Source organism: Myotis davidii, unplaced genomic scaffold, assembly GCF_000327345.1.
Source record: "Myotis davidii unplaced genomic scaffold, ASM32734v1 scaffold24, whole genome shotgun sequence".
NCBI classification, from domain to species: Eukaryota; Metazoa; Chordata; class Mammalia; order Chiroptera; family Vespertilionidae; genus Myotis; species Myotis davidii.
The window spans coordinates 4,628,745-4,642,478 of record NW_006298312.1 but is presented as its reverse complement, the minus strand read 5'-3'; positions in this window follow the sequence as shown (position 1 = coordinate 4,642,478).

Below are 13,734 nucleotides of genomic sequence, written 5' to 3'. Positions count from 1 at the left end.
CAAGCAGGCAGGCGAGTAGTTAGGGGCAATCAAGCAGGCAGGCAGGCCAGTGGTTAGGAGCCAGCAGTCCCGGATTGTGAGAGGCATGTCCAACTCCGCCAAGATAGTCAGACATCCCCCAAGACAGTAGTTCTCAACCTGTGGGTCTTGACCCTTTTGGCAGTCGAACGACCCTTTCACAGGAGTCGCTTAAGACCGTCCTGCATATCAGATGTTTACATTATGATTCATAACAGTAGCAACATTACAGTTATGAAGTAGCAACGAAAATAATTTTATGGTTGGGTCACAACATGAGCAACTATATTTAAAGGGCCAGAAGGTTGAGAACCACTGCACCAGGGGTTCCCAGATTGGAGAAAGTGTAGGCCAGGCTGAGGGGACCCTGCAGACCATGGATCTATACTAATAAAGGGTAATATGCTATTTAGACTGGATGTCTTCCAGACAACCTTCTGGACTTCCTTCCTCACAAAGCTGGGCCCGAGCACCAGTGTCTGCGGCTGTGGCCTGAGAGAGAGAGAGAAGCCGCCCACCCGCAGTCCCGGGCGCCTAAGGCCAGCCCAGGTGAAGCCGCCTGCCCCTGGTCCCCTGTGGCTGTGGCTGACCTGGATCCTAGGTGCCTGCGGCCAGCCATAAGCAGAGAAACCCAGGTCCCAGGTGCCTGTGGCCTAGCCAGAGGAGAGAATCCTGGATCCTGGGTGCAGGGCCGAGGCAGAGGCAGTTAGGGGTGATCAGGCCAGTAGGGGTGCAGTTAGGGGTGATCAGGCAGGCAGGCAGAGGTGGTTAGGGGTGATCAGGCAGCCTGAGGTGGTTAGGGGCAATCAGGAAAGTAGGCAGGTGAGGGGTTAGAAACCAAGTGAGCCAAACATATATGCCTAGTTTTTTTAAGGCCTTTGTGTGGAATTACAAGTTAGAATTTAAGTGGTGTTATGGCAGCGGTTCTCAACCTGTGGGTCGCTACCCCTTTCATAGGGGTCGCCTAAGACCATCCTGCATATCAGATATTTATAGTACGATTCATAACAGTAGCATCATTACAGTTATGAAGTAGCAACGAAAATAATTTTATGGTTGGGTCACAACATGAGCAACTATATTTAAAGGGCCAGAAGGTTGAGAACCACTGCACCAGGGGTTCCCAGATTGGAGAAAGTGTAGGCCAGGCTGAGGGGACCCCCCGCCCGTGCATGAATTTCATGCACCTGGCCTCTAGTTTATAATAAAGGGTGGAGTTTAATATTGCAGTCGTAATATTCAGAATCTTATAGATACTTTGAGAAGTTGCAGTTTTCCATTCTAATGAACTGGAAAAATCATAATTATATTTCCATCTAACTTACTGTACTGGATGTTGTTCATGATAGCAATTATACTTGTATACATCACTGTTCCTGAAACAGAATTTTAATGTATTTGTTCCCTAACAAATATCCTCACTGTCTCTTAGGCACTACTAAGCTTCATCTCATCAAGTCAGTAGACATGGGATCAGAAGACTTTGACAAGCCAATAAAAATAACATAATACTCAGAGAAAAATACAAGTTTTCCTGGAATTATTTTAAAAGATTTTCCCTGAAGTAAAAGTTAGAAAGCACCTGGAACCTGTCATTCTGTGATGATAAATCTGAACAAGGAGACACATGTACGTGTCAGAAATAGTTCTGTTTCTGTGTTCACGATCTGGCTGTCATAGATATTTTGTGGCGAGAAAGAGGAGACATGCAGTTGGTGAATTAGGATGGAAATCCACTGATTTATTTTGTAGAGAATGTGAATGCTACTAATCCTCCTTTTAAAGATTTACTGATTGAGCTGCTACACTTATAAGCCCTTCCACATTCTAAGCCAGTATTCCATCCCTATCCAATGCCTGGGAGATAAAGATGATAACATGGGAATGTGTAGGCTATGGGCTTACTAAAAACAAGATACACTCTTATATAATAATACATTTAAAATTAATAATGTTATTGAAATTAACACATGTATAGAAAGTATAAATATATATTTAATTATGTATATATACACACACATTTTATATATAGCTAAATATATATAATATATACACTATATATAATATACACTATATAGAGATATGGCTATATCATGGATATATATTTGCACATTGACTGGCCAGATTATTATGACCACCTGACATTTGTAGACAAATTAGCTATAATTTCACACTGAAGTTGCTAGAGGGCCAAACCATTATAAATAGGGAAGCATGTTGTTTACCACAATAGTAGAAGTGATTTTTTTCTGAAGATATGGGTAAACATGTGATTTAACAGCCTTTGAAGGTGGGATATACATATACCCTGAGTGGCCAGATTATTATGACCACCCCATCAGTACTTCATTGGGCCACCTTTTGCCTTCTATACTGCGGCGATTCTTCTTGGCATTGAATCCAGATGTTGAAAGGTGATGCGAGGAATCTGACACCATGCCTGACGAATAGCACTGTCCAGTTCTGTGAGATTTGATGGTTGTGGAACCAGCTGTCTGATGGCTCTTTTAACTTCGTCCCACACATGCTCAATTGGATTGAGATCTGGTGATTGTGGGGGCCACCTAAGCAAGGTAAAGTCTCCCTCATGTTCTTGAAACCACTCCTGTACTATACGAGCACCGTGACATGGCGCATTGTCTTGCTGGAAGAAGCCATCTCCATTGTGATATGCCATCAACATGATAGGATGAACTTGAGCAGCAACGATAGATACTTAGGTATGTTGTGCTATTCAGACATTGTTCCACATGAGTTAAAGGGCCCAAATCATGCCAGGAAAACATGCCCCAAACCAAAACACTGACCTCACCAACTTGAAGGGTTGTATTCATGCATGTGGGGTGCATGCTTTCATGCTTTCCACCAAATTCTCTCTGCCATCTGGCCACTCAGTGTATATATATATGTATAAGTGTGTGTGCATGTGTGTGTATAGGATGACCATTGCAAACTTACCTTACTTTGAAAAATTTCCTGCAATTCCCTACTCAATTAGATTGATTAAGTTTAAGGAATATTTCAAAATAAGTTGTGGTTGAATAGATCAGTCATCCAAATATAGTTTTGGTATGTATCTTTCCATTACAATGTACTTTCATTCCTGCAGGAGTCAATTCCCTTCTCTCACCTCAAAATGTGTTACTATAGGACACTACTCAGGCTTTCACTTCTTGGATCATGTTCTAAAAATATATCTTCCTGTGATTCTATATTCCAACATTCTTTTGCATGTGTATATAGGTGTTCTCTTTATTTTAAATTTTGCTCTTTTGGGGGGATAATTTTAAACCTGTAGCAAAGTTATGGACATAGAGAAAGATTTCAGTTTGCCAGAATGTGGCCAGCTCACATAACCATGACACATGAATCAAGACTGAGAGAATCTTATCAGCAAACTCCTATGAATTTAACTCATAATTCGGTGGGATTTCACCGGTTTTCTACTCATATCCTGCTTCTGATCAAGGCTACCCTCTAGGTGACCACATTGCAATATGTCTGCCTGTCTCCTCTGGTCTGTGAAAGATTCTGTCTTTCCTTGTTTTTCATGACCTTGACAGTTTTGAGGAGTCAAATCTTTTAAATTACATTTTTTTATTTAAAAATTTTAATGTTGACATAGTTGCAGGTTTCCTCCATTCTCCGCCCTTTGCCCACTTCCACCCATCTCATCTTCCTCTCCCTGGGCCTTCACCAAACTATTGTCTATGTATGTGGGATATGCATGTATTTTCTTTAGCTAATCCACTTCACCTTCTTTATCCAGTCACCACCATCCTCCCCCTTGGGCACCAGGCAGTCTGTTCCATGTATGCATGTTTCTGGTTCCATTTTGTTCATCAGTTTATTTTGTTCATTAGATTCCACATATTAATGACATCACACATATGGTATTTGTTTTTCTCCAACTGACTTATTTCATTTAGCATAATACTCTCCAAGACCATCCATGCTGTTGCAAAGAGTAAAAGTCCCTTCTTTTTTATAGCCGCATTGTATTCCATTGGGTAAATGTTCCATTGGTTTTTTACCTACTCATCTGCTTGGGCACTTGGGCTGTTTCCAGATCTTGATTATTGTAAATAATGTTTCTATAAACATAGAGATGCATATATTCTTTCTGATTGATGTTTCAGGATTCTTAGGATATATTCCCAGAAGTGGATCCCTGGGCAAAGGTAATTCTATGTTTAATTTTTTGAGGAAACTCCATACTGTTTCCCAACATTCTTTATTCAAACTTTCATATTGAAAAGAATCTCTAGTTTTTCTCTGGCATTGTGCTTTCCACACAATGACTAGTGAAAAATGAAAGGTATATTTTGGTCAAATTGATTTTCATATTTCTAAATTATTTTAAATAGGTGTCTCATGCAGGTGAAGAATACATATTTTTAAACTTCCTAAAACATAATGTGTTTGATATTTCCACACATTTTAGGCAGAAGGCTTTCTTTCTGGAATAAGTACATAAGAAATTCAACAAATGTTAACTCAACAAAGTTTAAAGGCCTGAGATATATTGACAAATTATATAATGCCTTACTAAGTTAATTTTGTCCTAATAATTACAGTGGCTTCTGTTTTAGACTCAATAAACTGATACTTACCCTAGACATCACATGTCCCTTTCCAACCTGGATTCAGACCCTTCTTTCAATCTCTTCCAAATGGTCTGTTTTAAGTGACCACTATTATTTATTTTTACAAATAGTTTTATTTCTCAAAGATCTTTACAACTTTTACCTAAAATAGCAAGCACTTTTATTTTCTTTGAGTTTTTCTCCAAATTGTTTCTCTTTTCTTCAATGTCTGCTTGAAAATCTTACCAAGTCAGTGTACATGTAAATAGATATTCTTCACCTCTTACTCTAGCAAAGATGTCTGAATGGCATGTCCAACACCTAGTCCAGTGAGGCACCGGGGACGTCCTTACACTCTGATGGTGGGTGTGTACACTGGAGCAATCCTTCAGGAGGCGTTGGGCAGTTTGTGCTGAAAGCCTTAAAGACACTTTTATGTTTTGCTACCATAATTGCCTTTCTGGGGACCTGTCCTAGGTCAGTGATACCAAGATTTTCTAGGCAAGCATGTTTGTCATACCAAAAATAACAAATAAAGCCGCATATCCACCCATAAAGCAAAGCCAGTGAAGCTATGACAATCCACATACTAGGATGCTATTGAACCACTAAGAGAATATTTATGAAAAGTTTTTAATTATGTGGATAAATTCTGGTGATACAATTAAAAAGGATACATACTATGACTTTACAGTTGTGATTGCACAATGATGAGGCTATGTATGTGTGAGAGTGTTTGTAGGTTATTTTATTTTTCAACTTTTACTTTTTTTCAACTAATTTACAATAAACCAATATTACTTATAGAGTTAGAAAACAATTGATAGTATGTTTTACAAAGTTTTGATGGGAGACTTCATAGTACTTTTAATCACTCTCAGATTTATCTTCCTACCCCTGAATAAGAGTCATGTACTCACTGTGCCTAAGGTAGCTCTGAGTTCTCACTTATCTTATACTAGAGGCCCAGTACACAAATTGGTGCACAGGTGGGGTCCAGCCAGCCTGCCCTGATAGGGCCAATAGGGCTGGGCCGGCTGGGTGGAGGAGATGCGGAAGGTTGGCTGGCCGGTCCTGCCCTCTGGTCAAACTCTGGTGGAACTCCCAGTTGGAGGGACAATTTGCCTATTACCCTTTTATTATATAGGATGACTTGGTTTTCATTGCTTTCCTTTCCTGGGAAATACATTTCTTATATACCTAATTATATTCTTCCTATTATCCAGACTGCAGTCACAAGTACTGTCCTCTGCAAAAATTTCTAATCTCAAAAAGTGTAACTGCCTTTTATTACACATTTTTAGAGAGGCACTGTATTGTAGTATCAAACATTGTTTAAATACAATAAGGAGAGTATAAAAGTTCCTTCCTGCTGTGCATGAGATTGCTAGCACAAAGAATCATTTCCTAGGCTGGTCCAAAAATTCAAAGATTGTGTGTTCTCTGGTCTGTACCCCTACAGAGTTCACCCACCGTTAAGCCCCTAGATGGCATTCAATAAATATGTAATTGAATGGATTCTGAAAGCTCTTCAAGAACAGTCTTTAAGTAACATTCTGTAGTAAACATTCATGGATATGGCCTTCACATCTTCATCTCATTTTAGTTGCATTGAATATATAGTAAGAACAGTGTGAAGAGTTCTTCCTAAATGCTTCAAAAGTAATTTTGCACATTGATTACACACTATTTGCCTACATAAGAACTGTGATTGCATTTCCCCTTGATGGTTAATTGTAGTTTTATTCCCCAAAGTATAGCCAGCCTGTTCTGCATTTTATAATAATATCTAATAATATGGTCCTGTATTTTTACTCTTGAGAAAATATATTTGCCATTTAAAATGTCAGTCATGAAGATATAAATGAGAAGTAATAATTTTGCCATTGTTAGACTGCTATTCTTAATTTTTGAGTGACACAGTTGAATTGGCTGATACACTTAAGAATCATAGTAAATTGTCAAAATTCTCCTAAATGAATTCAATGTCATGTGAAATCCAATAATGTTATGAAATTGTTTATTTCCTTAAAAGATAATGAGTCATTATAAATGCATGATGTTTATAAAATAATTGGCTTAGAGTTACTTTACTCTTTATGATTATTACAATGCATATTTTCTTGCTCGTTGTAATTTTAAACTCTGTGCTAACTAAATCATTTTTAGCACTTTCATTTAAAACAAATTCCAATGCAACTTGGGAAGTCTTCAACTTTTTTTTTTTCAATTTTTAATACCAGTGTTCTGCCTTGAGTGATAATTCTTGCTAGGTGTCAGATCCCACATTTAGTTTCTCAGCCTCATGGCAGTATCAGTGAGCAACGGCACTGTGGGTTATTTTGCATCTCTGGTTTGTACATGCTGTGCTTTGCAAAATCTCAATAAGAAAACATACAGCCCTGCCTGGTTTGGCTCAGTGGATGGAGCGTCGGCCTGCACACTGAGGGGTCTTGGCTTTGATTCCTGTCAAGGGCACATGCCTGGATTGGGGGCACGATCCTCAGTAGAGAGCATGCAGGAGGCAGCCAAACAATGATTCTCTCATCATTGATGTTTTTTCCCTCTCCCCCCTCTCCTTTTTTCTCTGAAATCAACAACAACAACAAATATATATATCACATACATATGCTTCTAGAAAAGCCTTTACTGTGATGTGAGCCTTAGGGTGAGAAGATAATAAGGTAGAATTCTAACTTTTATACTTTCATTTTATTGAAAGGAATCCTGATTGAGACATTTTATGAAAAGAACAGAATTTGAGCCCAGTTATTTCATTAAAAAACGTGAAACAACCTTTTAAATTAAACAAACAAACAAAATTGTGACCCCCTTGTTAAGGAGGTGGTGATAGACTGCAATAATCCCTTTGGACATACTTAACCTATTTTATTAGTAGGTTACTTAGAGACACATTAAGGAATCATTGTTATTTCCCCTTCTAACAATTATCTCAGGAAACAATTATCTGTCCTAACAATCTCATATGCAGCATCCTGCTCTTTGAACCCTAGTTTAATATAAGTATTTAAAATTTGCTTGCTTTCTCTCATTGTCTCTTAGGCCCTCTTGCATTTTGATGTTCCAACTTCAATAAAAACCAAACTGCTTTTCTAAATAAACTCAGCCTTAAATATAAGACTTACCTGTGATATATGGATCTTTACTAATCTAGCAATATGAAATAGTTACACTTGAGATACTTTCAAAAGAATGCATTTCTGAATTTGTTGTCACTTGGTCTTCATTTAAAATTTAATAGACAGAAGCATCATTTATGACAGAGTTCCTGGAGGACGTGCGGTTCACCTGTTCCTCAAGAAATGCTGAACTGCAGAATGCTGAAATGTACTCTTGGCCTTTCTATCACCGAACACTGAAACACAGTTTCCAAGCATGTCATCCGCCTCTGCAGAGACTTATTTTAAAATAAGAAACAGCCCTATGCCACTTGATTGTCTTTCTTTTGAAGGTGTTGAGAAAGTTTTTCATTTTATTACACAAGGGTCTTCTTTATGAAAATCTTATAAAGAGGTACCTGTCTTGTCTTAGGAACAGTTCTGAGCACTTGGTCAGCATTTATTTCATGGAACCTGAATTTTATAATGGCTGTTTTCCATTTTTTGCATTGACCACTAGAAAATTTAAAACCAATTAAAGGACTCAAGCATTCTATTTGTATTAGCATCATTCAGATTCACTATAATACCATTGCCCCTTTATTCCCTTTACAGTATATTTTTATCTTTTTAAAAGTTTTATAAATTTGTATGTTTGGGAGTCTTATTAAAATCCTTTCAAACCTTTTTGAGACAAGATGGTATATAAAAAGAGAAAAATATTTTAGGATTATTTTACCTTGGCAATAAAGGGATGAGAGGTTTTTGTTTTGTTTTTTTTCTATTGAGAAATTTGCCTCTTTCAACTTTAATAGTCCTGATGAGATCTTTTTTTTCCATTATTATTATTATTATTATTATTAAGGTATTACAAATGTGTTGTTGTACATGTCCATTGCTTTTGGCTTATATACATGTATACAAGTCCTTCGGTTGATCTCTTCCCCTTGATCTTTCACCGATGTTTATAGTATTCCTGATCATTCCTTTAGCGTATGGAGCACTGCAAGGTACACTACTGCTATAAAGAATTCTGTGATAAACTTTATCATCTTAACTTGCTAAAGGCATCTCCCAGTATATATCTGAGAGATACAATCCATTCATTTTATGAACTAACCAAGACTATTATGCATTCATTTTCCACCTTATTGACCCATTGATTCACAGCTTCTCTCGGTGTGCAAAAACACACTGCTCTAATTTTATACAATGTTTCAATTGTTTTTTTCAAAATATAATTTACCCACATCAGATCATTTGGATAAAAAAGAGAAACCTCTTGATTATTTTAAATTTAGCTTTATTTTTTTTCTAAAAGAGATTAGCTTTTTAGATTCAGTTCTTTATCCGATTCCAACTCATCATACATATTGCCATTTCCCCAGAGTTTTAACTGGCACATTTTCTAACGTGCAACGGTTACATTGCAGGGAAATAACTGGATTTTGGGGTGGGGGCTTAAGTTCTTTCTAGCTATATCACAATACGATCCAATCTCACTCACTGATAAAACTGGTCTTTTGTTTATCTGTTGTTCCTTTTAAATGCTGTTAGCAAATTATTTTTGCCCTACAAGCCTAGCCATTACATCGTGCTTTCTCCAGGATTATGTTTGGAGAAATAATATTTAAGTCCACAGACAAGTCTGAAAAATAACATTCAAGTTTAATAAGAGATCATTTTAGCAACAAAGGTAACTTTTCATGTTCAGAACAAAATTTTGATTATTTCCTGCTTATTAATGCTATTTAAAAATCCAAGTAGGTCTTCACTGAATAGGTGCTATATACATGCAATATATTAGAATACTTTCATAGTTACAGGCCTTCTCACCCATACTTATTCTAGTTTCTGTATGAAATGATTTGACTGCAAATACCTAAATATAAGTAATTTAAGTACATTGACTTAATTATAATGGTGGTACTTTGGCACCAGATTAATTAAAGAGTAGTGAAAATGTTATTTTTATGTATGTATAAGAAGAATAACATATCAAAACTATCATCAGAGAACACAAGTTCGAGGGGGGAAAAGTTCAAAAGTCAGAAATATAATGTATTTTATTATTACAAACATTTAACATTTAACATAAACATTTAAGCAATATTTTGATGTTAATGATTTCAGGAGCTGAAAAAATTCCAGAGAATCAGGTTATTTTCATTCCAAGGCAAATATTGCTTTACTTTACATCAATTTAATTTTGATGGAAAGGACCTGGAAATAAGAGACTGTGTTTATATGAATGATGAATAAATGAATTGCCATATTACAGAAAGTAAAATTAGAATGTAAACTTGTTGACTCATACTTTAGTCTCTAATTGAATCAAACATTGAACTTACCCTTTCTCCAAAATTCCCTTTTCTTTCATTTTTTTCTCATTTGCATATCTTAAGGAGAATCATCTCTACTTTTTATTCCCTGCCTCATTAAACCCACTTCCTGTCATGTTTTCCATGTCCTTGTATATTCCTCTCTGGTTTAAATATGGTCTTCACACACAATTTCAATTCTCTCTCATTATTATTTAATAAGAGCTCATTAATTGCTTAAGATTTACTGAGTAGTATTATATTCTGGGCACTATGGTAGGCACTGCATATACAAAAATGAAGGGTACATTAACATTTCTTTCAAATAGTTCATAGCCAATAGAAGTTATAGTCATTCAAAGAAATAATTGCTATATAAAATATGTAAATCACGGACAGAGTGAACAGACCGAATTAATGTCACTTCATATCCAGAGCATATTGTAGTGCAAAGTTGGGAACAACCATTGGAAAAGGAGAGAAGACCTTTCGTGCGCGCGCGCGCACACACACACACACACACACACACACACACAATACATTTATTGAAGTGGATTTTTACCTGGCAGAGACAGACACAGGCAACTCTGTAGAAAGATAGCCTAAGCTAAGGATCAAAAACATGAAATGTCATGATATGCTCAATGAACTGCAAGAAGTTAGGTAGAGGGCTACTGTGTACATCTTGTTGGCTGTTGGGAGGTGGAGTAGAGCAGTCTTGGCAGGGAGATGCTTTTTATGTTAATCCTTTAGAAGATAGAAAATCATTGTAGAATTGTAATTGGTGGAAGGGAATTTATTATTATATTATTATTATTATTATATTTTCATTTAACATCACTTTGTTGACAGCGCATTTGATGTTCAAAAAGGGATTAGGCTGAATAGAGAATGGAAAAACTGCTAGAAATCTATTGCTAAACCTGGGAGAAAGCTTTTGAGATCTGACATAGAACTCTGGGAATGGAAGAGAATGAATGGTTGAGACAAATGTCTAGAACAGCGGTTCTCAACCTGTGGGTCGCGACCCCTTTGGCGGTCGAACAACCCTTTCACAGGGGTCGCCTAAGACCATCCTGCATATCAGATATCTACATTATGATTTATAGCAGTAGCAACATTACAGTTATGAAGTAGCAACGAAAATAATTTTATGGTTGGGTCACAACAGGAGGAACTGTATTTAAAGGGCCAGAAGGTTAAGAACCACTGGTCTAGAATGAGGACTAAATAGGTCTTGGGTATTGTTTGCTTATGGAAGTTAATATATAACTATAATTTAGAAATAAATTTCTGGTTTCCAGCTTATGGAGGTGGTGATGCTAAATAATTAAGATGGAGACTTTCATTGAAAATATTGCTTCTCACTAAAAATTTATTATTTTCTCTGCAATAAATTTATATCCCTGACCTGTTGATTCACTTATGGCCACGAGACTTCGTTTGTATAATAAAGCATGACAGGGAGTGCCACGTTCCTCTGCAAGGAGAAAGCTCCAGAAGCAGGCACTTGGTTCACAATGCTTTTTATTTTACCTTCGACCATGAGACTAGCAATGTTCCAAATAGACTCTACTCCATCCGCCTGAATCCCAGGATCAAGCGGACATGCAATAAAGCCCTCACTGGCCAAAATATGTAACTTTCTTCCTTTAAGCCATGGAGCTATCTGGATCATTTCTTACTGTGCCATAATCTAACCTATCATGATACAGAGGAATATAATATCAAAAAAGAAGCTTGAAGAAAAGATGACTAATTCAGTTTTGGACAAGTTGAGACTGAGCCTTGAAAAGGGCCTTAGATTTCTGGCATTAGAGAACTGACAAGGCATATTTCCATTTGTCTGCTTTCTCTGCTTAATTATTTTATTTGGTAATTTACTTGTGTTGGAGTGACATTGCATAGTGGTTAATGGTATGTCCTCTAAAACAATGTTGGCTGTATTTGAACCCCAGATCTTTATCTCAGCATTTTTATACTTCAGTTTCTTCATCTGTAAAATAAGGATGATCAGACAATGTGCTTCATAAGGTTATGTGTGAGAATTAAAGTAACATGTATATCTGCTCTTAGAAGAGTGCCTGGCTTATAGTAAGTGCCATGTAATGTTACTGTTAATATTTTTGTATCCATAGTTAAATCCTTTCAGAAAGCAGGTGAATATGATGGGAGGTATGCATGCAAGATATTTCACTTTCCCTTGAGACTGTAAGAAAAAATAATGAAGGAAAAGATTCTCAGGCTTATCTTTAAAAAATTGTTCTATTGAAATATTTTTTTAGCATTTACTTTAAAGTGAGATTACTTTATCTAAGTGTAAAAAATGTGTCTTAAAATTGGATTTGCTCATTGGCCTTAGTAATGTACATACCTGGTTTTTACGAGGTGTGGAAGAATTACTTCAAGACTAAATAATTCTTTGAAAATGGAGTTTGATCAAAGAGATGTAAACATGTAAATTGACTAATTACAATAAGAAAGAACTTTTGATAAAGCATACTCTGAAAAAATATTGAAAATTATTCTGTTATTCCTGGGCTTCTTCCTCCTATTGAAGGACCAAGTATTCGAAATTTCTAGCATTGACTATTGGCTTCTCACATCTCTCTACAATGCTGCTTGTCCCTGGGAAGCCACCTGATCTAGTCTAGAGCAGGTTATCAAAGTCAGCTCTGCTAAATTTGAAACTTCCACCACAGAGAGAGCACCTAAAGCTCTAAGCCTGAGATCTTCTACTTCAACCAGGAAAGTTCTGCCTTTTTATTTATATGTTCCAAGTGTGGTGGAGTGTAGATAGCATAGTAGTGCAGAGGACCAGAAATATGTTGGCTGGAGTAAAATTCCACTCAACTATTAACCAGCTGGGTGCCTTAAATTTTTTTATGTGAAATGGAGTGATAAAAGCATGCAACTCTTGGGTTGTGAGGATTAAATAAGTCTATGTATAAAAAGTAATAGAACAGTCCCTGCCACAATGAAATTACTCAAGAGTTAGCTGTTGATATTTAAAAAATAGATGTACTTCTAAAAATAATAATAATTTATTACAAAGTTTCTGAACCACAGGAGATAAGTTTCTTTCTACATTTCTGTTAGGGTCACCAAAGGAGGAATACATGAAGCCAAAGTGGTAAGGATTTATAAATTCACTAGAGGCGCAGTGCACAAATTTGTGCACAGGTGGGTTCCAACCAGCCCACCCTGATCAGGGCCGATCAGGCTGGACCGGCTGTGGGGAGGCGCTGTGGGCAGTTGGTGGGCCGTCCCCAACTCCTGGTCAAACTCCTGGTCGAACTCCTGGTCAAGGGGATAATTTGCATATTAGCCTTTTATTCTATATGATTGGGTCATCTGGAGGCCAGATGGTCTGAGCACCAAAATTGCACCAACACCAAGAGATGGGGAGTCAGAGATTTTAAAGGACTCTAGGCGGGCTTTTTCTAGGCAGAGAATTTTCTGGCAGATGTATATGTGGTCCAGATCCTAGGATGGTCCAGAGTAGAAGGATAATAGTGTTAGCAAGTAGAATGTGGTCTTAGAAGGTGGAATGTGGTCTAAGCAAAAGGGAATATCCATTGTGAAGTGGTCTAAAGGTCAATTCCCAGGGCAGGAGTATCGATTCAATGTTTGATCAGACCTAGCATTCCATCCTTTTTGTTTTATGGACTAGGGACAGAGGTCATATCT